The 27241-nt window shown below is 43.1% G+C and overlaps 1 protein-coding gene across 2 annotated transcripts in view; it reads right to left on the reverse strand.

The window, feature by feature from the left end:
• Window positions 1-25556, reverse strand: part of LOC137521908 (leucine-rich glioma-inactivated protein 1-like) — an 85562-nt gene extending 60006 nt beyond the window's left edge. For both annotated transcript variants that reach the window (XM_068241786.1, XM_068241784.1), the window contains exon 1: window positions 25423-25556. The gene's annotated coding sequence lies outside the window, so the exon portion shown is untranslated. The remainder of the gene's footprint in view (window positions 1-25422) is intronic.
• Between the last annotated feature and the right edge of the window lie 1685 nt (window positions 25557-27241).

Genomic DNA, 27241 nt, shown 5'->3' on the forward strand with positions numbered 1-27241 from the left:
TTTTCTGAATATTAATCCCAGTCACCCAGTAACCAACTGAGCAAAGTTTGAGAACCCTACCATTAACAGTGTAAGAATGGCTGCTGTTTACATTTTCCCAGTAAAATGTGCATTTGTCTCTGCCCACTTATGACCCGGCGTTGCCCATTTATGTATTTGGCTGGTGTTGGCTGTGCCTACTTTTCTAACCCTAACACACAATTAATCAATTACCAAGTTTGTGATCTTTGCGGTGTTTGGCATCAATAATTTGCATTGAAATGAAACAAATTTAATTGGCTATTTGTGGCTCCACCCACTTTCTGAAATTGAACCCTAGTCACCCAATGATCAACTGTACCAGGTTTGAGGCTTGTGCCATTAACAGTGCAAGAATGGCAGCAATGTAAATATTCCCCTTGAAAATCAATAGGTTAAATTTGATTGGCTTTTATAGACTCCACCCACCTTTCTGAATATTAATCCCAGTCACCCAGTGACCAACTGTGCAAAGTTTGAGAACCCTGCCATTAACAGTGTAAGAATGGCTGCAGTTTACATTTTCTTAGTGAAATTTGTATTTGTCTCCGCCCCCTTTTTGGTTATGGTAATAAAAAGTATCCTATACTTTATTCCAGGTAACATACTATGTGTGTGCCAAATTTCATTCAAATCCGTTCAGCCATTTTTGCGTGATCGAGTAACAAACATCCAAACATCCAAACATCCGAACTTTCCCATTTTCCCATTTATTATACTAGCTGGTCGCCCGGCGTTGCCCGGGTATGTAATTGGCTAGTGTAAGCTCTGCCCACTTTTTCTAATCCTAACACACAATTACTCAAGGATGACCTAGTTTGTGAGCTTTGTGGTCTTTGGCATCAATAATTGGCATTGAAATGAAATAAATCTAATTGGCTGTGGCTCCACTCCTTTGAAAATCAATAGGTGAATTTTGATTAGCTTTTGTAGGCTCCACCCACTTTTCTGAATATTAATCCCAGTCACCCAGTGACCAACTGTGCAAAGTTTAAGAACCCTGTCATTGACAGTGTAAGAAAAACAAAAGTTTGCTTTCTTAAAGGGAAGGTTCAGGGAGGGGATTAAAAAAATAAAAATACATTTCCACTTACCTGGGGCTTCCTCCAGCCCGTGGCAGGCAGGAGGTGCCCTCGCCGCCGCTCCGCAGGCTCCCGGTGGTCTTCGGTGCCCGACCCGACCTGGCCAGGCCGGCTGCCAGGTCGGGCTCTTCTGCGCTCCATTTTCTGGCACTTCTGCGTCCCACGCCGGCGCGCTGACGTCATCGGACGTCCGCCGGGCTGTACTGTGCATGCGCAGAACTACTGCGCCTGCGCAGTACAGCCCGGCGGACGTCCGATGACGTCAGCGCGCCGGCGTGGGACGCAGAAGTGCCAGAAAATGGAGCGCAGAAGAGCCCGATCTGGCCGCCGGCCTGGCCAGGTCGGGTCAGGCACCGGAGACCACCGGGAGCCTGCGGAGCGGCGGCGAGGGCACCTCCTGCCTGCCACGGGCTGGAGGAAGCCCCAGGTAAGTGGAAATGTATTTTTATTTTTTTAATCCCCTCCCTGAACCTTCCCTTTAAAACAGAAAGAATTTGCGATAATTCAGGTTGGAGTGAGCTTGAGATGTCTCCCAGGGCATCACTGCTGAATATATGCAAATTAACCATTCTGCCCTTAAAAGCTAAACACACCTCCAGTGTAACAGTGTAAGAATGGCTGCAGTTTACATTTTCCAGTGAAATTTGTATTTGTCTCTTTTTGGTTATGGGAATAAAAAGTATCCTATACTTTATTCCAGGTAATGTACTATGTGTGTGCCAAATTTCATTCAAATCCGTTCAGCCGTTTTTGCGTGATCGAGTAACAAACATCCAAACATCCAAACATCCGAACTTTCCCATTTATTATATTAGTAGGATTAGTAGGATTATTTTCCTATAGAATAAACAATTAAAAAATTGTTGGTCTAAGTGCTTGTTCTGAATAGCTTTGCAAAGAGATCTGTGTTTCCTGAGAGCACATTACCATAGCCATTTTATTGATATTGTTATATTTTGCAATCTCTAGTAAGGTTGTTGAATTAACCCTTTTTCCTACAGGACTAGCTAGAGTTAGATTTGCATATTTGCATGCTAATGGGAATTGGTGGCAGCCACCCCGATCTCTATAGGAGATCGCAGATTGTATGTACAATCCAAATTGTTTTGAGTATGTACTCACCAACCAATCTAAATCCTTCAGGAGGCAGAGTCTAAGGCAGAATGGTAAACTGCGGCAAAGGAAACAGGGTTTGGAGGGAGACGTCACACATATATAAGAAACACAGTGATAAAAATACCAAACAGTCAGAAGCGTATCCAGAGGGGTGCAGGCATGGCACGTGCCATGGGCGCCACAGAACCATGGGCGCCATGCCTGCTTCTGTGCTGCACTGCACTGCCTCCCATCACTCATACCTCAAATAAGATTAATTCTGTTATATAGGGAACATGGCTACTTCATTTATGTATGGAGGCCACACTTGGCTTAGTGTAAGAAAAGAGGACAGAGAGGAGATAAGAAGAGTTATTTCCAAAAAGGGAACTTTAGCAGTATCCCAAGCAGGGCCGATTCAAGTAACAATTGGGCCCTAGGGCAAAATTAGCCTGGGGGCCCCCCAACAGACACCCCGACCAAAAAGCGTCATTAGAGGCCCTTTGTTGCAGCCAAACTTCCCTCCTGGACCCCTGAGCTGGCTGCTGACCCTCCCCCAATCACCTCCCAACTTAACAGAGTCTGCAGAGTCCCTGGGGAGCGACAGTTAAGATGGGGGAGGGACACCTTGGGGGCCCCTACAGGCTCTGGGGCCCTAGAGCAATTGCCCATTTTTTTCTATGGTAGCTCCGGCCCTGATCCCAAGCCAAGATACTGCTGAAGTTTATAGGCAACTACTGTATAATACATGTACATAAGAAAAAAAGCCTAGCCCACTTTTTGGTTATGGGAATAAAAAGTATCCTATACTTTATTCCAGGTAATGTACTATGTGTGTGCCAAATTTCATTCAAATCCGTTCAGCCGTTTTTGCGTGATCGAGTAACAAACATCCAAACATCCAAACATCCGAACATCCGAACTTTCACATCCTACTAATATAATAAATGGGAAAGTTCGGATGTTCGGATGTTCGGATGTTTGTTACTCGATCACGCAAAAATGGCTGAACGGATTTGAATGAAATTTGGCACACACATAGTACATTACCTGGAATAAAGTATAGGATACTTTTTATTCCCAAATGCAAATTTCACTGAGAAAATGTAAACTGCAGCAATTCTTACACTTTTAATGGTAGGGTTCTCAAACTTTGCAATATTGGTCACTGGGTGACTGGGATTAATATTCAGAGAAGTAGGTGGAGCCTACAAAAGCCAATCAAAATTCACCTATTGATTTTCAAGAGAGAATATGTAATTGCTACCATTCTTGCACTGTTAATGGCACAAGCCTTAAACCTGGTACAATTGGTCATTGAGTGACTGGGGTTAAATTCAGACAAAGGGGTGGAGCTACAAACAGCCAATCAGATTTGTTTAATCTCAATGCAAATTATTGATGCCAAAAACCGCAAAGCTCACAAACTTGGTTATTGGGTAATTGTGTGTTAAGGTTAGAAATAGTAGGCGGAGCCAACACCAGCCAAATACATACCAGAACAATGTTAGGAAATAAGTGGGTGGAGAAAAATACAAATTTCGTTGTGCAAATGTAAACTGCAGCCATTCTTACACTGTTAATGGTATGGTTCTCAAACTTTGCACAGTTGGTCACTGGGTGACTGGGATTAATATTCAGAAAAGTGGGTGGAGTCTATAAAAGCCAATCAAAATACACCTATTGATTTTTAAGGGGAATATTTAATTGCTGCCATTCTTGCACTGTTAATCACCTGTACCTGGTACAGTTGGCCATTGGGTGATTGGGGTTCAAATTCAGAAAAGGGGTGGAGCCACATCCAATCAGATTAATTTTATTTCATTGCAAATTATTGATGCCAAAGACCGCAAAGCTCACATACTTGGTCATTAAGTAATTGTGGGTTAGGGTTAGGAAAAGTGGGCAGAGCCAACACTAGCCAAATACATACCTGGGCAACGCCAGGCGTCCAGCTAGTATACAATACAGTTTTTATTATAAAGTCTAATTAGTTAGACTGGCACATATCCTACTAATATAAATGGGAACGTTCGGATGTTTTGATGTTTGTTACTCGATCACGCAAACATGGCTGAACGGATTTGAATGAAATTTGGCACACACATAGTACATTACCTGGAATAAAGTATAGGATACTTTTTATTCCCATAATCAAAAAGGGGTGGAGACAAATACACATTTCACCGAGAAAATGTAAACTGCAGCCATTCTTACACTGATAATGGTAGGGTTCTCGAACTTTGCACAGCTGGTCATTGGGTGACTGGGATGAATATTCTGAAAAGTGGGTGGAGCCTACATAACCCAATCAAAATTCACCTATTGATTTTCAAGGGGAATATTTTATTGCTGCCATTCTTGCACTGGTAATGGCACAAGCCTCAAACCTGGTACAGTTGATCATTGGGCGACTGGGGTTCAATTTGAGAAAGGGGAGTGGAGCCACAAACAGCCAATCAGATTTGTTTCATTTCAATGAAAATTATTGATGACAAAGACTGCAAAGCTCACAAACTTGGTCATTAAGGGGTTTGATTTACAAAGCCGTGCTAACACTTTGCACGTGCTGACATGCGCATAAAGGTTTGCACGCAAAGTATCGTGATCTGCAGTGACTTCACGTGACAATGATACTTAGCACGCAAAATCACTGCAGATCACGCAAGCGGAATTTATATCTTGAATTATTACTGTATATATTTCATTATGCATGCGCGTAAGACTTTTGCGCGGGCCGCATTACAGTACCGCACATGTTAATGTAAGCACCATTCATAATTTCATTACCAAACTCTATCTACTGAGCAGGCGAAGCGCCATTGATTTCAATGGCATACCGGACTTAGCGCGCAACGCCGTTCGCAAGCTAAAACTTAGCACGTGAACGGCATAAACTTTGCACAATCAAAATTCACCTATTGATTTTAAAGGGAAATATTTCTTTGCTACCATTCTTGCACTGTTAATGGCACAAGCCTCAGACCTGGTACAGTTGGTCATTGCGTGACTGGGGTTAAAAATTCAGAAAAGGGTGTGGAGCCACAAACAGCCAATCAGATTTGTTTCATTTCAATGCAAATTATTCATGCCAAACACAACAAATCTCACAATTTTGGTCATTGAGTAATTGTTGTGTTCGGGTGGGCACAGCCAACACCAGCCAAGAACTTTCTTAGGAAATGCCAGGTCATCAGTGGGTGGAGACAAATACAAATTTCACTGGAAAAATGTAAACTGCAGCCATTTTAAAGGTGGCCACTAACGGTCCAATTTCTAGCGAAAAATCGTTCGAGCGATCAGAAATTCTGATCGGTTTGGTTGTAAATAATCTCCATTAGTGGACACAATTGATTATGAACAAGTGAAAAAAATGTCGTCCGAATGAATTTTCGTCTAACCAAAATTTGGATTTTCCTGTCGGTTGTGATAGATAGGAAGCAAATATTGGTTTGTTGATGGTGTAGTGGACGATGTATTACAATATTTCACTTCCGATCAGAATTTCTGATCGCTCTAACGATTTTTCGCTAGAAATTGGACCGTTAGTGCCCAGCTTTACACTTTTAATGATAGGGTTTTCAAGTATTGCATAGTTGGTCACTGGGTGACTGGGATTAATATTCAGAAAAGTGGGTGGAGCCTACAAAAGCCAATCAAAATTCACCTATAGATTTTAAGGGAAAATATTTTATTGCTTTCATTCTTGCACTGTTAATGGCACAAGCCTCAAACCTGGTACAGTTGGCCTTTTAGTGACTGGGGTTTAGATTTAGAAAAGGAGGTGGAGCCACAGCCAATTAGATTTATGTCATTTCAATGCAAATCATTGATGCCAAAGACCACAAAGCTCACAAACTAGGCCATTGAGTAATTGTCTGTTTGGATTAGAAAAAATGGCCAGAGCCAACACCAGCCAAATACATACCCGGGCAACCAGCTAGTACATCAATATAAAACATCCATATATCACGCCAGTATACACGTACATGTAGGCTGCACATTATACATGTATACTGACGTGACATGTGGATGTTTTATATTGATGTATATCTACTGTCTATTGAAAAACACACACATGTACGTTCTGTATACCAAGCAAAATAATGTAATGACTAAAGTAAACAGCACATACCAAAGAAAAAAAAATACAAACCAAACAACTTTAACACCAAACAAACAGGCAAACGCCCAGGAAAATATCAGACACATCTAATAGAATCTTGAAAATAAAATAATCATTGTCATCAAGATGTCCTACACAGCCAGCAAAATATTGTAAACACTAAGCACAATAACATACAAACCAGACAAAATAACACACATACCAAACAACATCGATACACCAATGTCGGAAGATCTCAAAGACAAAAAATGTGAGACTTTTCTAGTGCAGTATAGAAGTCATGGCTTGGAAATGAACCACTTACACGAATGGCTACTCACAGTGAAGGGTCATCTGAGAGGTGACCAATCACAATGCAAGAAGGGGTAATAAGCCGGCCTCCACTCCAGGCTAGGAAAGTTTTACAATACCCGTCACATTCCAATACTGGGGGTGGGGGTGTAATAAGTCTTATGACTACTTGGATTACTATACTACTACTATTATTATTGATGATTTATAAAGCACCAGCATATTCCGTGGTGCTGTACAAAGTAATTAATAGCAAACAACATAAGAAACATAAAATAACAACACTAAGTTGCTTGCAAATTTTTGGCAAAGTCATTTTCTCGTCTACATTTTAGTGGAAACTGCGACTTTTCGTTCACAAATAAATGAACTGGGATATGTATGGGTGTACATGAAGTCCGCGATTGTGACAATAAATTATGCTTTCTAAATGAAAAAAAAATGACAAAAAGGAGAAAAATGCAACAAAAAAAAAACTGCAGAGAACTGCAAAGGTATTATTGAATGGTTTTCGATGGCATTTTCATTTGACAGTCGGTTATTTCATTATCTTCAGGAAAATGAACACTAAAAGAAGATTTTCGCTCATCACTGTATAAGTGACATTCCTGGTGGAAATCCCCCCCCCCCCCCCTCCAAAAACAAACAAAAAACAGAATCAGCAGCAAAATATCCCACACAGCCAGCAAAATATCACACGAATGCCAAGCACAATAATAGGCACACTTATCAAAACAATATACACACCAAAGAGAGTAGCATACACCCAAAACAACAAACACAAACAATATGCAGGGCTGGTTCACTCATGAAGCAAGGTGAAACACTTGCATCAGGCACAGAGATTATAGGGGCAGCATGTTTGTACTGTGTTTACACTAACAGCATGTAGTCAGAGGAGGAGGAGAAATTAAAGGAGAGGGAGGTGGGAAAAGCAGCTTGTTGTGCTGTGTGGGGAGTCTGACTGTGAGTGAGGAGGGGGGAGGCAGGAGGTCATCATTTAGGACAAGCAGCTTGTTGTGCTGTGTGAGGAGTTTGGCTGTGAGTGAGGAGGGTGGAGGCAGGAGAGTAGCAGTGTTTCATTTCACTTGCACAGCATAAGGGAGGAAATGGCACTGCTGTCCTGACTAAGGAGGAATGGAGTCACTGAGGGTGAGCAGTTTGTTTGTCACAGGCAGCCAGCCAGCCAGCCATACGTTTGCCTCAGGCAGCAAACAGTCTAGAACCGGCCCTGACAATATACACACCAAAAAGAATAACATACACCCCAAACAACAGACACAAACAATATACACACCAAAGAGAATAACATACACACCAAACAACAGACACAAACAATATACACACCAAAGAGAATAACATACACACCAAACAACAGACACAAACAATATACACACCAAAGAGACTAACATACACCCCAAACAACAGACACAAACAATATACACACCAAAGAGAATAACATACACCCCAAACAACAGACACAAACAATATACACACCAAAGAGAATAACATACACCCCAAACAACAGACACAAACAATATACACACCAAAGAGAATAACATACACACCAAACAACAGACACAAACAATATACACACCAAAGAGACTAACATACACCCCAAACAACAGACACAAACAATATACACACCAAAGAGAATAACATACACACCAAACAACAGGCACAAACAATATACACACCAAAGAGAATAACATACACCCCAAACAACAGGTACAAACAATATACTATACACCAAAGAGAATAACATACACCCCAAACAACAGGCACAAACAATATACTATACACCAAAGAGAATAACATACACCCCAAACAACAGGCACAAACAATATACACACCAACAACAATACATTCCAAACAACAGGCACAAACAATATACACACCAAAGAGACTAACATACACCCCAAACAACAGGTACAAACAATATACTATACACCAAAGAGAATAACATACACCCCAAACAACAGGTACAAACAATATACTATACACCAAAGAGAATAACATACACCCCAAACAACAGGCACAAACAATATACACACCAACAACAATACATTCCAAACAACAGGCACAAACAATATACACACTAGAGTTGGGCCGAACGGTTCGCCGGCGAACGTGGTTCGCGCGAACGTAGGTGGTTCGCGTGCGGGTACCGCACGCGAACCTTTTGCGGAAGAAGTTCGGTTCGCCCCATAATGCACTGAGGGTCAACTTTGACCCTCTACATCACAGTCAGCAGGCCCAGTGTAGCCAATTAGGCTACACTAGCCCCTGGAGCCCCACCCCCCTTATATAAGGCAGGCAGCGGCGGCCATTACGGCCACTCGTGTGCCTGCATTAGTGAGAGTAGGGCGAGCTGCTGCAGTCTCTCATATAGGGAAAGATTAGTTAGGCTTAACTTCTTCCTGGCTGCATACCTGTTCTGTTCAGTGAGCCCTCAGCCCACTGCATACCTGTACTGTGATCCTGCCACTCCATACCTGTTCAGTGATCCTGCCACTGCATACCTGTACTGTGATCCTGCCACTCCATACCTGTTCAGTGATCCTGCCACTGCATACCTGTTATGTTCAGTGAGCCCTCAGCCCACTGCATACCTGTACTGTGATCCTGCCACTCCATACCTGTTCAGTGATCCTGCCACTGCATACCTGTACTGTGATCCTGCCACTGCATACCTGTTCAGTGATCCTGCCACTGCATACCTGTTCAGTGATCCTGCCACTGCATACCTGTTCTGTTCAGTGAGCCCTCAGCCCACTGCATACCTGTACTGTGATCCTGCCACTCCATACCTGTTCAGTGATCCTGCCACTGCATACCTGTACTGTGATCCTGCCACTCCATACCTGTTCAGTGATCCTGCCACTGCATACCTGTTATGTTCAGTGAGCCCTCAGCCCACTGCATACCTGTACTGTGATCCTGCCACTCCATACCTGTTCAGTGATCCTGCCACTGCATACCTGTACTGTGATCCTGCCACTGCATACCTGTTCAGTGATCCTGCCACTGCATACCTGTTCTGTTCAGTGAGCCCTCAGCCCACTGCATACCTGTACTGTGATCCTGCCACTCCATACCTGTTCAGTGATCCTGCCACTGCATACCTGTTCAGTGATCCTGCCACTGCATACCTGTTCTGTGAAGCCGCCACTGTATACCTGTTCTGTTCAGTGGACCCGCCACTGTATACCTGTTCTGTGAACCCGCCACTGTATACCTGTTCTGTTCAGTGGACCCGCCACTGTATACCTGTTCTGTTCAGTGGACCCGCCACTGTATACCTGTTCTGTTCAGTGGACCCGCCAATAAGCAGTACCTTAATTACACTACCTGATTGATGTATACACATGCAAGATGTTTTAAAGCACTTTAGGCCTGTCATTTAGCATTCAATGTGATTTCTGCCCTTAAAACGCTGCTTTGCGTCAAATCCAGATTTTTCCCGGGGACTTTTGGCATGTATCCCACTCCGCCATGCCCCCCTCCAGGTGTTAGACCCCTTGAAACATCTTTTCCATCACTTTTGTGGCCAGCATAATTATTTTTTTTTTCAAAAATCGCATCCCCATTGAAGTCTATTGCGGTTCGCGAACTTTAACGCAAACCGAACGTTCCGCGAAAGTTCGCGAACCCGGTTCGCGAACCTAAAATCGGAGGTTCGGCCCAACTCTAATACACACCAACAACAATACATTCCAAACAACAGGCACAAACAATATACACACCAAAGAGAATAACATACACCCCAAACAACAGGCACAAATAATATAAACACAAAAGAAAATAACATACACCCCAAGCAACAGGTACAAACAATATACTATACACCAAAGAGAATAACATACAACCCAAACAACAGGCACAAACAATACACACACCAAAGAGAATACATTCCAAACAACAGGCACAAACAATGTACACACCAACAAGAATAACATACCGTACACCCCAAACAACAGGCACAAACAATATACACACCACATAGAATATAACATACACCCCAAACAACAGGCACAAACAATATACACACCACATAGAATATAACATACAACCCAAACAACAGGCACAAACAATATACACACCAACAAGAATAACATACACCACAAACAACAGACACAAATAATACAAACACAAAAGAAAATGACATACAACCCAAACAACAGGCACAAACAATATACACACCACATAGAATATAACATACACCCCAAACAACCAGGCACAAACAAAATAAACACTAAAGAAAATAAGATACACCTCAAACAACAGGCACACTAAACAAATCAACAAACGTAAAGACAAAACAAAAATGGCAAGTAAAAACTGCTGGGTGGAAAATGTTGGATATAATTGAATGACCCCCGAGGAGAACGAGACTTGTGATCGATCTGTTAATGAAGCCAAGTTGAAAAAAATAAAATAAATAAATTACAGAAATAACAGACTATTTATTCATAGAGTGTCAGCAGAGTGTCCATTTTTTATTTAATGTGCCCACAGAGGCACAAGCCGGGCAGCGCTACTAATGGAGGAGCTGATAAATAATTTTCCTTTTCGTACTTTCCACCACGAGAGGGCCAGAGCGTGGACTGCTATAATCGCCGTCAGTGGAGACACGGCACTGGACAATTACTCACAGCGGCGGTTCCCAAATCGCTCACCGGCCTCGGGCAAGACTGACCGCGGCTAACGCCGACCATGAATGAGGACAGCAATTATGTTACTAAGTTTAAGCGGAACTCATCGCATCCGGGCCGAGGCCGCTAAAAATCGCTCAAGAGGGAAGACAATTAGCCCTTTCTGTTCCTATGAGATCTGGTATTATGTAAGAGATGGACATTTGCATTAGGGATAAGCAGAACATTTCTGGACTTGAATTTGCAGCGAATAGGCCCGTTTACCAATTTTTTCACAGTAATGATGCATATTTTGTGTTGATAGGAGGCACACAAAAATAAAAAAATTTAAAATACAGAGTTCACTGGCGTATACAGTATATTGTTCGTTATAAGTATTATGCTAGGTATACACCATACAATTTTCTGGCAGATTTACCTGCCAGATCGATTATTTCCAATATGTCCGATCTGAATTTTTATTCAAATTTTCAATATAATGATTTTTTTTTATCGCTTTTGCAATAATTTTTTCAATCGAGTTTCATGAAAAGCGATTGAAAAAATCAATAAAAAACCCCCAGAAAATCGAAAAATCGGTCGAAATTCAGATCGGATATGTTGAAAATAATCGATCTGGCAGGTAAATCTGCCAGAAAATTGAATGGTGTGTACGTAGCATTAAAAACTGGTTGGACCGGCTATCAGGTATCCAAGAAGATAAGAGGTTCAGATCCTACCTTCAATGAGTAGACTTCGAGCCCTGTAGTATTCAACAGTTTTTCTAATGCCTGGTACTACGCTACTAGTGGAAAAGACTAAGACGTGTTTAGAATCGCTCTGAAATCTGCTTCAAAAACCTCTAGCGTTTTGCGGATCTGCTAGAGGTTTTTGGTGTGCACTGGGCCTGACGTTGCATTAGCACTTTGCCGATCGATGGCGATCGGCAAGCGCAACACAGTCACCCCCAGAGTGAACCAGCCCTTAAAGAGAAACTCCAACCAAGAATTGAACTTTATCCCAATCAGTAGCTGATACCCCCTTTTACATGAGAAATCTATTCCTTTTCACAAACAGACCATCAGGGGGCACTGTATGACTGATATTGTCATACAGTGCCCCCTGCCTCTGATGCGCAGCTTCGTCTTCGTCCCAGACGAAGCTGCGCATCAGAGGCAGCGAATCGCGATGGCGAACGCGGGGCACGCTGCTTTCTTACCTTGATCATTTGCTCCCCGGTAAGCTATACTTTTTTCACTTGTCTTACACTTATCATTCTACTTTGGCACGATCCTTTTCTGCTATTTCCAGTGCTTTCACTGGTTTTTCACAGCTTTTTTCCCACACTTGTTGGCTATACATTGTCTTGTGGATGGTCTCCTTATATAAATAAATTTTTCATCCATCCTCTGTGGTGTCACTATTGCACTACTGTTCATGACATATCACCATTTGTATTCCTACCTGGGATATATACATCTTTTGTTCTATCCAATTGATTTTTTTCCTTCTTGAATGTAAAAACACGCTATCTATATGTTATCATTGTTTTACAGGGCTATGTGTTTACTGGTGGATATTGTACCATTATTTGTATATTATTACAGAGTGCCCCGCAGACTTTGGTTTTAGGTGTTTTTATTGTTTTCTGTACTCAATAAAGATGATTTATACTTTTGAATATATTGGTTGAGTGGTGCGTTTTTTTAGGGAACTTCTTGTTCTTTTTGATACATATATGCTGATTGGTTCCTTTCTGCACACTCCCGACTATATATTAGAATATATATTATTGATTTATTCAGATTTTGTTATAAATTGATGGTGCTTGCCCAAATCTTTTTGCTTGAATGTCAACAAGATATTCAGTTATATTTTAAGGTATCTGCAGGAGGTCACATTCACACTTATACATGCTGCTATGTGCATTTCAAATACGATACGCAAGAACATCAAACGTGTACAGAGTGCAAAAATCTGGCATTCTCATTGGTGTGTTGCGCATCAGATGCATTCACGTAACATACAGCTGCATGCATTTTTTGCTCAGACACAACACTGTCCTATTTACAGTATTGCAGTGAATGGGATCAGCACCACAACAGAGAGCAACTCAGGTGGTGTGCGCATACACACGGCCAATCGGCCACCTGCATTGCATATTGTAAACGAGGCCTTATTTTAATCTCATCTATGAAGGTTTAAGGTTTGTACACGCACGCCAACCAACTAAACAACCAACACTGTATGCATGGCCGGATTTCTGGCAAGGCCACATAGGCCATGGCCTAGGGCACCAGGAAAGCAAGGGGAGGATGGTGGGCAGCAGGGAGGCAGTAGCATTTAGCTTGCCGAACAGTCATCCTGCTACATAGAGTTTGCACATAGCAGTGGATGGTTACCACTCGGGGGATGAAGGGGCAGCAAACAGGCACTTACAGTGATCTCTGAGCTTACCTGTCACTCCCCGAATGTGCCGCTCACCAAAGAGCTTACAACCTAATACCTGCCATTAGGGCACTTACTGTCCTCAGAGGAGCTTATAATGTAATTCCTGCCATCATGTCACTAACTGTCCTCAGAGGAGCTTATAATGTAATCCCTGCCATCACTTCACTAACTGTCCTCAGAGGAGGCTACAGCTGTGTTGGGGTGTATAGGATGCTGTAGGTCTGAGGGCAGCTGGTGATAGCGGGCCTTGGGTGGTAAAAAGTACAAATCCGGCCCTGACTGTATGTACAAGCTAAACGACAAACTGCACAACATGTCCGCATTCAAAAACAAAAAAAGTTGTTCAAAAGACTTAAACATGTGGCCAACATGCACGATACTTGGTCAGATTGATCCACCGGTTGGATCTGGCAAACAACCTGTTATATCAGTTGGTCATCTGGATGTTTGCCAGCTGTACACACACCCAACGATCTTCCAAAAGACCAAGTTTAGATGATAGTTGGGCAGATTGTTTGGTCGTGTGTACAAGCCTTTAGCAATGTAAACACAGTGCTGCCTTGAGATCGTTTTTAAACCCTCCGAAAACAAAAAGATACTTACCTAGGAGGATGGAAGACTCTTGGTCCTCTAGAGGCTTCTCACGTTCTCCTTGACCCCACTGCCACTGGCATCCCCTTCATGCACGAGTGCAGACGTACTTCAACTGTGCAAGCGCAGCCGGCATGGAGCCGCTCGAGAACAAGCAGCTTTGGCTTACAGTGAGGTTTTTTCCTGCCACCTCAGGGTCCATTTAACCACTTCACCCCAAAGGAGTTTTACCCCAAGAACGATTGTCACCTTTCACTGCTCATCCCTTTCATTTGCCAATAGCTTAATCACTACTAATCATAATGAAATGATCTATATCTTGTTTTTTTCACCACTAATTAGGGTTTTTGGGGTTGATATTTGTTTTCAGTAAGTACTCTATTTTCTATGCATTTTAAAGGGAAAAACAAGGAAAAATGAAAAAATACACAATTTCTCCAGTTTCATCTCCTATAGTTGTAATATAAACACAGTGATATTTGAGAAGTGAAATGAAGTTTATTGGATTTACAGAAAGTGCACAATAATTGTTTAAACAAAATGAGGCAGGTGCATACATTTGGGCACTGTTGTGATTTTATTGATTCCAAAACCTTTAGAACTAATTATTGAAACTCAAATTGGCTTGGTAAGCTCAGTGACCCCTGACCAACAATACGCAGGTGAATCCAATTATAAGAAAGAGTATTTAAGGGGGTCAATTGTAAGTTTCCCTTCTCTTTTAATTTTCCCTGAAGAGTAGCAACATGGGGGTCTCAAAACAACTCTCAAATGAGCTGAAGACAAAGATTGTTCCCCATCATGGTTTAGGTGGCTCAGTTTAAGTTAAAGGGACTCCGAGCAGTGCAGAAACTATGGAAAGATGCATATCATTTTAAAGCTCTCTTTCTCCTCTTTCTGACGACAACTAACCCGCCGCCCTACGCCTTTTAGTTTTCTCTATTTTCGCGATCGAAATCGCGGCTGCGGCAATTTCGATCGCGAAAATAGCGAAAACTAAAAGGTGTAGGGCGGCGGTTTATATATCATTGGAAAGAGAAGAGAGCTTTAAAGGGAAGGTTCAGGGAGGGGATTAAAAAAATAAAAATAAATTTCCACTTACCTGGGGCTTCCTCCAGCCCGTGGCAGGCAGGAGGTGCCCTCGCCGCCGCTCCGCAGGCTCCCGGTGGTCTCCGGTGCCCAACCCGACCTGGCCAGGCCGGCTGCCAGGTCGGGCTCTTCTGCGCTCCATTTCCTGGGACTTCTGCGTCCCATGCCGGCGCGCTGACGTCATCGGACGTCCGCCGGGCTGTACTGCACATGCGCAGAACTACTGCGCATGCGCAGTACAGCCCGGCGGACGACCGATGACGCCGGCGTGGGACGCAGAAGTCCCAGGAAATGGAGCGCAGAAGAGCCCGACCTGGCAGCCGGCCTGGCCAGGTCGGGTCGGGCACCGGAGACCACCGGGAGCCTGCGTAGCGGCGGCAAGGGCACCTCCTGCCTGCCACGGGCTGGAGGAAGCCCCAGGTAAGTGGAAATTTATTTTTATTTTTTTAATCCCCTCCCTGAACCTTCCCTTTAAAATGATATGCATCTTTCCATAGTTTCTGCACTGCTCGGAGTCCCTTTAAGGCTCGAAGTGGCAGACCAAGAAAAATCTCGGATAGACAGACGCGACGAATGGTGAGAACAGTCAGAGACTGACCAGCACCAAAGACCTAAAACATCAACTTGCTGCAGATGGAGTCACTGCGCATCGTTCAACCATTCGGTGCACTTTACACAAGGAGATGCTGTATGCAAGAGTGATGCTTTTCTCCGCCCACAGCAGAAACAGAGCCGATTGAGGTATGCTAAAGCACATGTGGACAATACAGCTTCATTTTGGAATAAGGTGCTGTGGACTGATGAAACTAAAATTGAGTTATTTGGGCATAACAAGGGGCGTTATGCATGGAGGAAAAACAACACAGCATTCCAAGAAAAACACCTGCTACCTTCAGTAAAATATGGTGGTGGTTCCATCCTGCTGTGGGGCTTTGTGGCCAGTGCAGAGACTGGGAATCTTGTCAAAGTTGAGGGACGCATGGATTCCACTCAGTATCAGCAGAATATGGATAACAATGTCCAGGAATCAATGACAAAGCTGAAGCTGCGCCGGGCTGGATCTTTCAAGAAGACAACGACCCTAAACACTGCTCAAAATCCACTAAGGCATTCATGCAGAGGAACAAGTAAAAAATTCTGGATTGGCCATATCAGTCCCCAGACCTAAATATAATTGAAAATCTGTGGTGTGAGTTAAAGTGAACCTCCGGACTAAAAATCTACTCAGCAGAACTGAAAAGGCTTGGTGTGTTATTTTAACAGTTTCACAGCATCAGAATGTTGTTTTTCTTACCTAAGTATAATTTTTAGCTGAATTTTTAGCTAAGCTCCACCCATCAAAGAAAACTGCCCGGGCTTTTTTTCCCTGATGCTTTGCAAAGCATGATGGGATTTCCTATGTTGTTATTCACGTTGCCTAGCAACTGGGAGGGGTGATCAGCACGCAGGACAGTTGGAACTGTGTCTCATGCTCCCTGTCACCTCCTTTCAACCAAAAAGATGGCTGCCCTCATGAAATCAAACATTTGCCTGTTCTTTTAAAACAGGGTGGGTAAGAGATTATATTACCTATCTGTTTTAAATAACATAAATAATGTAACTTAATGACAGTATGTTTGTTTAGGCTGAAGTTCCTCTTTAAGAGAGCTGTCCATGATTGGAAGCCATCAAACCTGAATGAACTCTATGATTTGTAAAGAAGAATGGTCCAAAATACCTTCAAGCAGAATCCAGACTCTCAATGGAACCTGTAGGAAGCATTTAGAGGCTGTAATTTCTGCAAAAGGAGGATCTACTAAATATTGATTTTTTTTGTGGTGCCCAAAATTATGCACCTGCCTAATTTTGTTTAAACAATTATTGCACACTTTCTGTAAATCCAATAAACTTAATTTCACTTCTCAAATATCACGGTGTGTGTCTATATGATATACTAGCTGATTGCCCGGCGTTGCCCGGGTATGTATTTGGCTAGTGTTGGCTCTGCCCACTTTTTCTAACCCTAACACACAATTACTCAATGACCAAGTTTGTGAGGTTTGCGGTCTTTGGAATCAATAATTTGCATTGAAATGAAAAAAAAATCTGATTGGCTGTTTGTGGCTCCACCCCCTTTTCTGAATTTGAACCCCAGTCATCCAATGACCAACTGTAGCAGGTTTGAGGCCTGTGCCATTAACAGTGCAAGAATGGCAGCAATTAAATATTCCCCTTGAGAAGCAATAGGTGAAGTTTGATTCACTTTTGTAGGCTCCACCCACTTTTCTGAATATTAAACTCAGTCACCCAGTGACCAACTGTGCAAAGTTTGAGAACCCTGCCATTAACAGTGTAAGAATGGCTGCAGTTTACATTTTCCCAGTGAAATTTGTATTAGTCTCCGCCCACTAATGACCTGGAACTGCCTGCCCATGTATGTATTTGACCGGTTTTGGCTCCGCCCACTTTTTTTAACCCTAACGCACGAACACTCAATGGCCAAGTTTGCGAGCTTTGGGGTCTTTAGCATAAATAATTTGTATATTCCCATAGAAATTAAACAAATCAGATTGGCTGTTTGTGGCTGCGCCCCTCTCCAACATTTGAATCCCAGTCACCCAATGACCAACTGTAGCAGGTTTGAGGCATCTGCTATTACCAGTGTAAAAATAGCAGCAATTTAAATATTCCCCTTGAAAATCAACAGGTGAATTTTGATTGGCTATGATAGGCTCCACCCACTTCCCTGAATATTTATCTCAGTCACTCAGTGACCATCTTGGCAAAGTTTGAGATCCCTGCCATTAACAGTGAAGAAGGGCTGCAGTTTACATTTTCCCAGTGAAATTTGCTTTTGGCTCTGCCCACTTTTTGTAACCTGGGCACACAGTCACTCAATGATCATGTTTGTGATCTTTGGGTCCTTGGCATCAATAATTTGTATTTTCCCAGTGAAATGAAACACATCTGATTGGCGGTTTGTGGCTCTATCCCAGGCATGGGCAAACTTGGCCCTCCAGCTGTTAAGGAACTACAAATCCCACAATGCATTTGCCTTAATAAGTGATGACTGTGGCTGTCAGACTCCTGCAATGCATTGTGGGACTCGTAGTTCCTCAACAGCTGGAGGGCCAAGTTTTCCCATGCCTGCTCTATCCCCTTTTCTGAATTTAAACCCCAGTGACCTAATGACCAACTGTATCATGTTTGAGGCTTGTGCCATTAACAGTGCAAGAATGGCAGCAATTTTAATATTGTTCTTGAAAATCAACTGGTGAATTCTGATTGACTTTTTTTAGGCTCCACCCACTTATCTGTATAATAATCTGTGCCATTAACAGTGCAAGATTGGCAGCAATGTAAATATTCCCCTTGAAAATCAAAAGATGAATTTTGATTGGCTGCTGTACGCTCCACCCACTTTCCATCCTGAATATTAATCCTAGTCACCCAGTGGCCAACTGTGTCAAGTTTGAGAACCCTGCCAATAACAGAATGGCTGAAATCAATCTAACAAATATGATTGGCTGTTTGTGCCTCCACCCCCTTTAGTGAATTTGGTCCCCAGTCACCCAATTACTGACTGTATCAGGTTTAAGGCCTCTGCCATTAACAGTGTAAGAATGGTAGCAATGTAAATATTCCCCATGAAAATCAATAGGTGGATTTTGATTGGCTGTTGTAGGCTCCACCCACATTTCTGAATAATAATCCCAGGCACCCAGTGGCCAATTGTGTCACGTTTGGGAACCCTGCCATGTAAAAAATTAAGCTTCTGGCACCTCCCACTTTTTGTAACCTTGACATATAGTCACTCAATTACCAAGTTTATCAGCTTTGAGGTCCTTGGTATCAATACTTTGTATATCTGATTGGCTATTTGTGGCTTCAACCCTTTCTGAATTTGAACCCCAGTCACCCAGTAACTAACTGTACCAGGGTTGAGGCATCTGCTTTTAACAGTATAAGAATAGTAGCAGTTTAAATATTCCCTTTGAAAATCAAAAGTTGAATTTTTATTGGCTGTTGTAGGCTCCACCCACTTTCCAAAATCTTAATCTCATTCACCCAATGACCAACTGTGCAAAGTTTGACAACCCTGCCATTAACAGTGTAAAAATGGCTGCAGTTTATATTTTCCCAGCAAAATTTGTTTTTGGCTCCGCCCACTTTGTGTAACCTTGTCACACAGTCACTCAATGACCAAGTTTGTGAGCTTTCAGGTTCCTGGCATCAAAAATGTGTGAATGGAAGCAGTTTATCCAGCAAAGAAATCTGATTGGCTGTCTGTGGCCCCCGCCCCTTTAGTGAATTTGGACCCCAGTCACCCAATGACTGACTGCAGCAAGTCTGAAGCCTCTGTCATAAACAGTGTAAGAATGGCAGAAGTTTAAATATTCCCCTTTAAATGCAATAGGTGAATTTTGATTGGCTGTTGTAGGCTCCACCCACTTTCCTAAATCATAATCTTATTCACCCAGTGACCAAGTGTGCCAAGTTTGAGAACCCTGCGATTAACAGTGTAAGAATGGCTGCAGTTTACATTTTCCCATTTAAAGAGAGTCTGAAGCGAGAATAAATCTCGCTTCAGACCTCATAGATAGCAGGGGCACGTGTGCCCCTGCTAAACCGCCGCTATCCCGCGGCTTAACGGGGGTCCCTGATCCCCCAAATCCCCTAGTTTCAGCGGGGGAGCGCTAACCGCCGCAGCCCTGCCCCACGCGCGTCTGTCAGCGCGTATCTCCGCCTCTCCCCCGCCCCTCTCAGTCTTCCTTTACTGAGAGGGGCGGGGGAGAGGCGGCGATGCGGCGCTGATAGACGTGACTGGAGGCAGGGCTGCAGCCGTTAGCCCTGCCTCCAGGAGCGACCAAGTCTGCGACCAAGTGTCGCAGTGGGGGGTTTGGGGGTGAAGGGACCCCTGTTTAGCGGCGCTATTGCGGCGGTTTAGCAGGGGCACACGTGCCCCTGCTAACTATGAGCTCTGAAGCGAGATTTATTCTCGCTTCAGAGTCTCTTTAAAATGAATGGCTGAATTTTGATTAGATGTTTTATGCTCCGCCCACTTTTCCTGGATTTGTAACTTCGGTCACCAAGTGACCAAATGAGCCAAGTGTGGGGACTCTGGCTTGATTACTGTGAGAATGGCAGACTTTTACATTTTTTCTATTGACTTGAATGGGCGAAATCTGATTTGCTGTTTGTAGCTCCGCCCAGGTGTGCAGGGGGGGGCGCAAGACACACACACACACACACACACACACACACACACACACACACACACACACACACACACACACACACACGTCCAATGATTTATACAGGAAAATCATGATGATTAATCTTCTTGCCGGTTATCCCGAGCTCAGCTCGGGCTAACCTGCGCAGAAGGATTTCTCCGGCCGGGCCTATTTTCACAATTTTTTTTTTACTGCACGCAGCTAGCACTTTGCTAGCTGCGTGCATATCCCGATCACCGATTTGCATCCCACTGTATTTTGTATTGGCACCTATTGTGGCACCAAATTGGTTGACTTGTCACATGTTCCCTTCTTTACTGCTTTGAGGGTGCATTTCAGTAAAGGCGTGCAATAATTATGAATGACAAATGCAAGACAGTATCCCCTCTTATGTTTTATTTAAACTATACTAGGGGCATCTATGCCTGGCTAGCCTTTACTGGGGGCACCTATGCCTGGCTACCTATACTAGGGGCACCTATGCCTGGCTAGCCTTTACTAGGAGGCACACAATTTTGACATCCTCGGTCTGGGTGCAATTTTGCCTAGAAACTGCCCTGGACATCTCACATGCGCTGCTCTGTGCCCCCCCCCCCCCCCCACCACCACCACCACCACCGCACGGTAACTCATCACGTCATCAACTACACATCTGACACACGCCTGTGCAGCCCGGCCCAGCGATTTCACCCAAGGAGATCGGGTCTCAATCCCAGATGTGTAGAGGCGGAGCTTCAGCACAGAAGTCACACTACTGGCATTGATTATTAGAGAATGAAGATGGCAGCCTCCATATTACTCTCACTTAGTTTTAAATTAATAAACTCTTTTTATCACTCAGAGGCCCATACGCAATTCACTTTTTCTCCTGAGTTTTCTCCTAGGTGATACTTCACATCTTGTCAATAAAACGCCTGTCTGAAGCCTAAAAACAAAAACTGATACTCACCTAAGGAGAGGGAAGGCTCTGAGTCCTATAGAGCCTTCCCGGTCCTCCGATGGTCACCACTATCTCCCTTTTTAGCGGACCAATGGGTAGGAGGCTTCTTACTTCCGCCGCTGCGAGAGGCTTCAGGAGCCCGAGTCCTCCTGAAGGTGCACCGATCCTTACTGCGCATGTGTGAATGCTTGGGAATGCGTGCTTTCTTGCACATGCGCAGTGCAGAGCGGGAGCACTCGGGTTGCTGAAGCTTCTCGCAGTGGCAGAAGTGAGCAGTCTCTGACCCATTGGTCGAAAACTGCAAACGGGGAGACAGCGGTGACCGTAGGAGGAACGGAAAGGCTCTATAGGACCCAGAGTCTTCCCTCTCCTTAGGTGAGTATCTTTGTTTTTTTAAGGCTTAAAAACGGGAAAATGAAAAAGCTTTTATACATACCTGGGGCTTCCTCCAGCCTCATACGCTATGATCGATCCGACGCCGCCGTCCTCCGCTGCCCACATCTACGACAACCGGCTCCCACCACTGACGTCATCAGAGCCAGCTACGCAGGAGAAGTGCGCCCTCTACATATCTCTCCATACACTGCTGCAGAGATACGCAAAGAGCGCACTTCCCTTACGCTTAGACTGGCTCCGACTGACGGAACAGCGGGGACCCGGTTCAAGTAGCTGTGGGCAGAGGAGGATGGCGGCGTGGGATCGATCAGCGCCTATATGGGGCTGGAGGAAGCCACCGGTATGTATACAATCTTTTTGCTGTTCATCTATGGTTCCCTCCCTTTAAACCACCAGCAGGCAAGAAAATGCTCAAAATGATTTTAATGGTACTTCAACCTACTTTTCAGTTCTTTTTCAGTTGCAGAACGCTGAAATTTATTTTAAAGGGGAACTGAAGAGAGAGGTATATGGAGGCTGTCCTGTTTATTTCCTTTTAATCAATACCAGTTGCCTGGCAGCCCTGCTGGTCTATTTCTCTGCAGTAGTATCTGATTAAAACCAGAAACAAGCATGCAGCTAGTCTTGTCAGATCAGACTTATAAGTCTGAACCACTGAAACACCTGATCTGCTGCATGCTTGTTCAGGGGCTATGGCTAATAGTATTAGAGGCAGAGGATCAGCAGGGCTGCCAGGCAACTGGTATTGTCTAAAAGGAAATAAACATGACAGCCTCCATATACCTCTCTCTTCAGTTCCCCTTTAAACAGAAGATGAAAAATATCTCCTAGGAGAAAGTTGAGAAGAAAAAGTGAGTTGCACATGGGCAAGTCTGGTGCTTATCCAAATATAATAGAGTTTTCTCCTAGGTGATATTTCACATCTGGGGCTTAATTCACTAAACCGTGATAACTCAAATATCACACCTTATGAAAGATATCACACCTTATCAAAGTTATCACACCTTATCAGAGTAGCATAGCGAGCACTACAAACGTATGCCTGCTAATTGGCAATGACACTCGTCCTGCCCTGAGCCCCTGCGGGTTTGGAGCACTCGTTATGCTACTCTGATAAGGTGTGATAACTTTGATAAGGTGTGATATCTTTTATAAGGTGTGATATCTTTTCATAAGGTGTGATATCTTTGATAAGGTGTGATATCTTTGATAAGGTGTGATATCTGAGATATCACGGTTTAGTGAATTAAGTCCCTTGTTAATAAAATGCCTTTTAAGCCTCCAGCAACTAAGCAAGAAAATACTCCAAATAATGTTGACAGTAGTTTTTCACCACTTTTTGGTACTTTTTAATTGCAAAATGCTGACAAGTTATTAAAACAGAAGAGGAAAAATTATCTCAAAGGAGAAAACTTAGGAGAAATGGTTAATTGAATAAGAATCAGAGCCATAGACAGACAGAGAGGGATAAGTGGTTGGAAAAAGACAACTTTTTAAATTTGCCTGTTTTATTGTATAATAGTAATGGTCAAGTAGATGCAAATTTATGCAAATTTTTATGCAAATATTTGCAGCTTGAAAATGAACCAATCAAATTTTACCTCAGCAGGATTTGATTGGTTCATTTTTAAGCTGAATAAATTTGCATACAAATTTGCATAAATTTGAATCAACTCAGTTATTTGCATCTACTTGACCATCACTATTGTATAACCAACAAGATTCATGACAATTATTATTATTATTATTATTATTATTGATTTATAAAGCGCCAACATATTCTGTGGCTCGATAGTATAATGGTTAAAGAGAATCTGTACTCTAAAATTCTTACAATAATAAGCATACCATTCTGTGCATTCTGTTCTCCTGTGCCCCTCTGTGCTGTTTTTGCCACTCCCTGTTGCAATCCTGGCTTGTAATTGCCATTTTTATCCAGTGTTTACAAACAAAAGACCTAGCAAGTGATAGGCTGAGAGTAGCTCAGTGTGTGAGTCATACAGAGTGTGCAGGGGGCCTGGAGAGGGTGTGTATAGCTTCTATCCATTCACAAGCAGCACAGCACATTCCAGCTTGACTGCCTCAGCCCGACAGACCCGACAGAGGAGAGAAGATTAGATCATATAACAAAGATAATACAGCCACACACCACATTAGAACAGGTATAGGAACTTATAGGATAGAAGAAATAAGGCTGAAAATTTTGTTACAGAGTCTCTTTAAGGGCTCTGCCTCTGATCTAGGAGACCTGGGTTCAAATCTCGGTTCTTCCTGTTTAGTAAGTCTACACCTATACACTAAGGAGTTCTTTGGGCAAGACTCCCTGACACTGCTACTGCCTACAGAGTGCGCTCTAGTGGCTGCAGCTCAAGCTTTGAGTCCGATGGGAAAAAAGCGCCATACAAAAAAAGGAATCAAGGAATCATTCTGCGGCGCTGTATAAAGTAAGAAACAAACATGGGGTACATAACAATACAGACAATGGTATACACCAATATACAACATACAGAATTGGTACATAATACAGAATTTATACAAAATACTGACACTACAGAGAAAAGATAGTCAGGGGTTTTGGAAGTGGCATACCTTATCGTATGTAGGTTGGGTGCATAACCAAGGTGCCAAGCAAAACACCTAGTGCAAGTAGCAAAGTCCGAGGTTTGGTTAGCACACCAGAGTAAGTTTGTAGGAGTATTTATTCCTTAAAGAGACACTGAAGCGAAAAAAAAAATGATGATATTATGATTTGTATGTGTAGTACAGCTAAGAAATAAAACATTAAGATCAGATACATCAGTCTAATTGTTTCCAGTACAGGAAGAATTGAGAAACTCCAGTTGTTATCTCTATGCAAACAAGCCATTAAGCTCTCCGACCAAGTCTTAGTGGTAGAGAGGGCTGTTATCTGACTTTTACTATCTCAAGTGTAAGTGAACTGTTTACTTTTTCTCTGCCAGAGGAGAGGTCATTACTTCACAGACTGCTCTGAAAGACTCATTTTGAATGCTGAGTGTTGTGTAATCTGCACATATTATAGAATGATGCAATGTTAGAAAAAAACACTATATACCTGAAAATAAAAGTATGAGAATATTTTCTTTGCTGCTAATCTTCTAGTAATTATTCATAGTACACAACCAATTCACTATATCATATTTTTTTTTCGCTTCAGTGTCTCTTTAATGCAAGTCAACTCAACGTTTGACAATTGTTTGGGGCCACGGAGGGTCCCCTTCATCAGGAAGTGCAGACATATAACATTTATATGTCTGCACTTAGGAGTCCCTCAGTGGCCCCGGAATAATTGTCAAACGATATCTTGACTAAGGAATAAATACTACTACAAACTTTCTCGGGTGTGCTAACCAAACCTTGGAGTTTGCTACAGACAAAAAAAGAGAGATGAGAGGGAGGGAGGGATAGTGAGTGAAGAATGGTACGGGAGAGAGAGAGAGTCTTCAGCCAGTATGAGTCATGCTATTATACTCACCGCCAGCGGAGTAAAGTTTTGTCATCGCAACATTCCTTCATCTCTCTGTAATTCCACAATTAATTTTCTCTCGATCTTCTCCACTCCTCTCCCTCTGTTTTTAACTCTCGAGCATTACTCCCCTTGGTCCTGGCTATCTGCCCTCCTGCCCCAGCAGCCCCCCCTGTGCACAGTGTACCCCCCGCTCGCTCTGTGTCCCGCTGGTGTCTCTCTCGGCCCCGCACACAATGTGCCGTTTGATGGAGTCTTTGGGCATGGCTGGGAGGGACAGGGCTGGATCAGGATAATGATGATTATGTGTGTCAGTTTGGAACGGGCTTGTGCTAATTTGTTTCGCTGTTGGTCAAAGCCTGTGGTTGTGATGCTGTTTGTGTTGTTAATAGAGAAGCCCTCAGTTTCCAGTTAGCGCTTCTTTGGATCTTCACAGCGCGAAACCAGCTTAAGGGAAAATGCAGGATATTGTTTACCAAAAAAAGAAATGCAGCTGTTATTACCACAAAATGTGCTGTAACCAGTAAAACATCCTTCCCTGCCAATCAGAAACATCTGAAGAGCAAATCAGTACCTGAACCCTTTCAGAACTTTGTCCAAGTCCTGCCTCCTCACAAAGGGATTTTGTTGCAACCCTGAAAACCCTGGGGATTCTGTGTTCTCTGTAACTTAAAGGGAAACCCCACTTTTGTGATAAAATTGCCATGAATACAGATGACTGCTGGATAAATCATTTTAGTAACTTAATATCAATACAGTCACTGACTGTCTTTAGAGGAGCTCACAATCTAATAGTCCCTACAGGGCCGGTTCAAGACTTTTTGCTGCCTGAGGCAAACTTTTGAGGATGCCCCCCCCGAATTGGAATGACCGCCCAGCACCCGACAATTTGCACTGCGCGTTATAGTTACGGTGAGCCCCCCAAAAAACACCCACAGTATAGGTAAGTAGCCAGGTATAGGTGCCCCCAGTATTGGTAGCTAGGTACAGTTGCCCCCAGTATAGGTTAGCCAGGTACAGTTGCCCCAGTATAGGTTGCCCAGGCACTCTCTTCCCTTCCTGTTTCTGCCTGGTGCCGCCCCCAGACGTCTGCCGCCTGAGGAAGCCGCCTCACTTCGCATCATGGGTGGACCGGGCCTGAATCCCTAACATAGTCATAGTCTAATGTCCTACTATATTATTATTATTATTATTATTATGTATTTATATAGCACTGACATCTTCTGCAGCACTTTACAGAGTACATAGTCATGTCACTGACTGTCCTCAGAGGAGCTCACAATCTATTCCCTATCATAGTCATAGTGTAATGTCCTACCATAGTATTATTGTGTATTTATATAGCACTGACATCTTCTGCAGCACTTTACAGAGTACATAGTCATGTCACTGACTGTCCTCAGAGGAGCTTACAATCTAATCCTACCATAGTCATAGTCTAATGTCCTACCATATTATTATTATGTATTTATATAGCGCTGACATCTTCTCCAACACTTTACAGAGTACATAACCATGTCACTGACTGTCCTCAGAGGAGCTTACACTCTAATCCTACCATAGTCATAGTCTAACACCCTACCATATTATTATTATGTATTTATATAGTGCTGACATCTTCTGCAGCACTGTACAGAGTACATAGTCATGTCACTGACTGTCCTCAGAGGAGCTCACAATCTAATCCCTACCATAGTCACAGTCTAATGTCCTACCATATTATTATTATGTATTTATACAGCAGTGACATCTTACCACGGACATTGCTCAAGATTTACCGGTAAATTAAATTTCCATTTGCCAACTTCAGTTGATGGATGTCCAAGCA

The sequence above is a fragment of the Hyperolius riggenbachi genome, chromosome 6, assembly GCF_040937935.1.
Source record: "Hyperolius riggenbachi isolate aHypRig1 chromosome 6, aHypRig1.pri, whole genome shotgun sequence".
In the NCBI taxonomy this organism is placed as follows: domain Eukaryota; kingdom Metazoa; phylum Chordata; class Amphibia; order Anura; family Hyperoliidae; genus Hyperolius; species Hyperolius riggenbachi.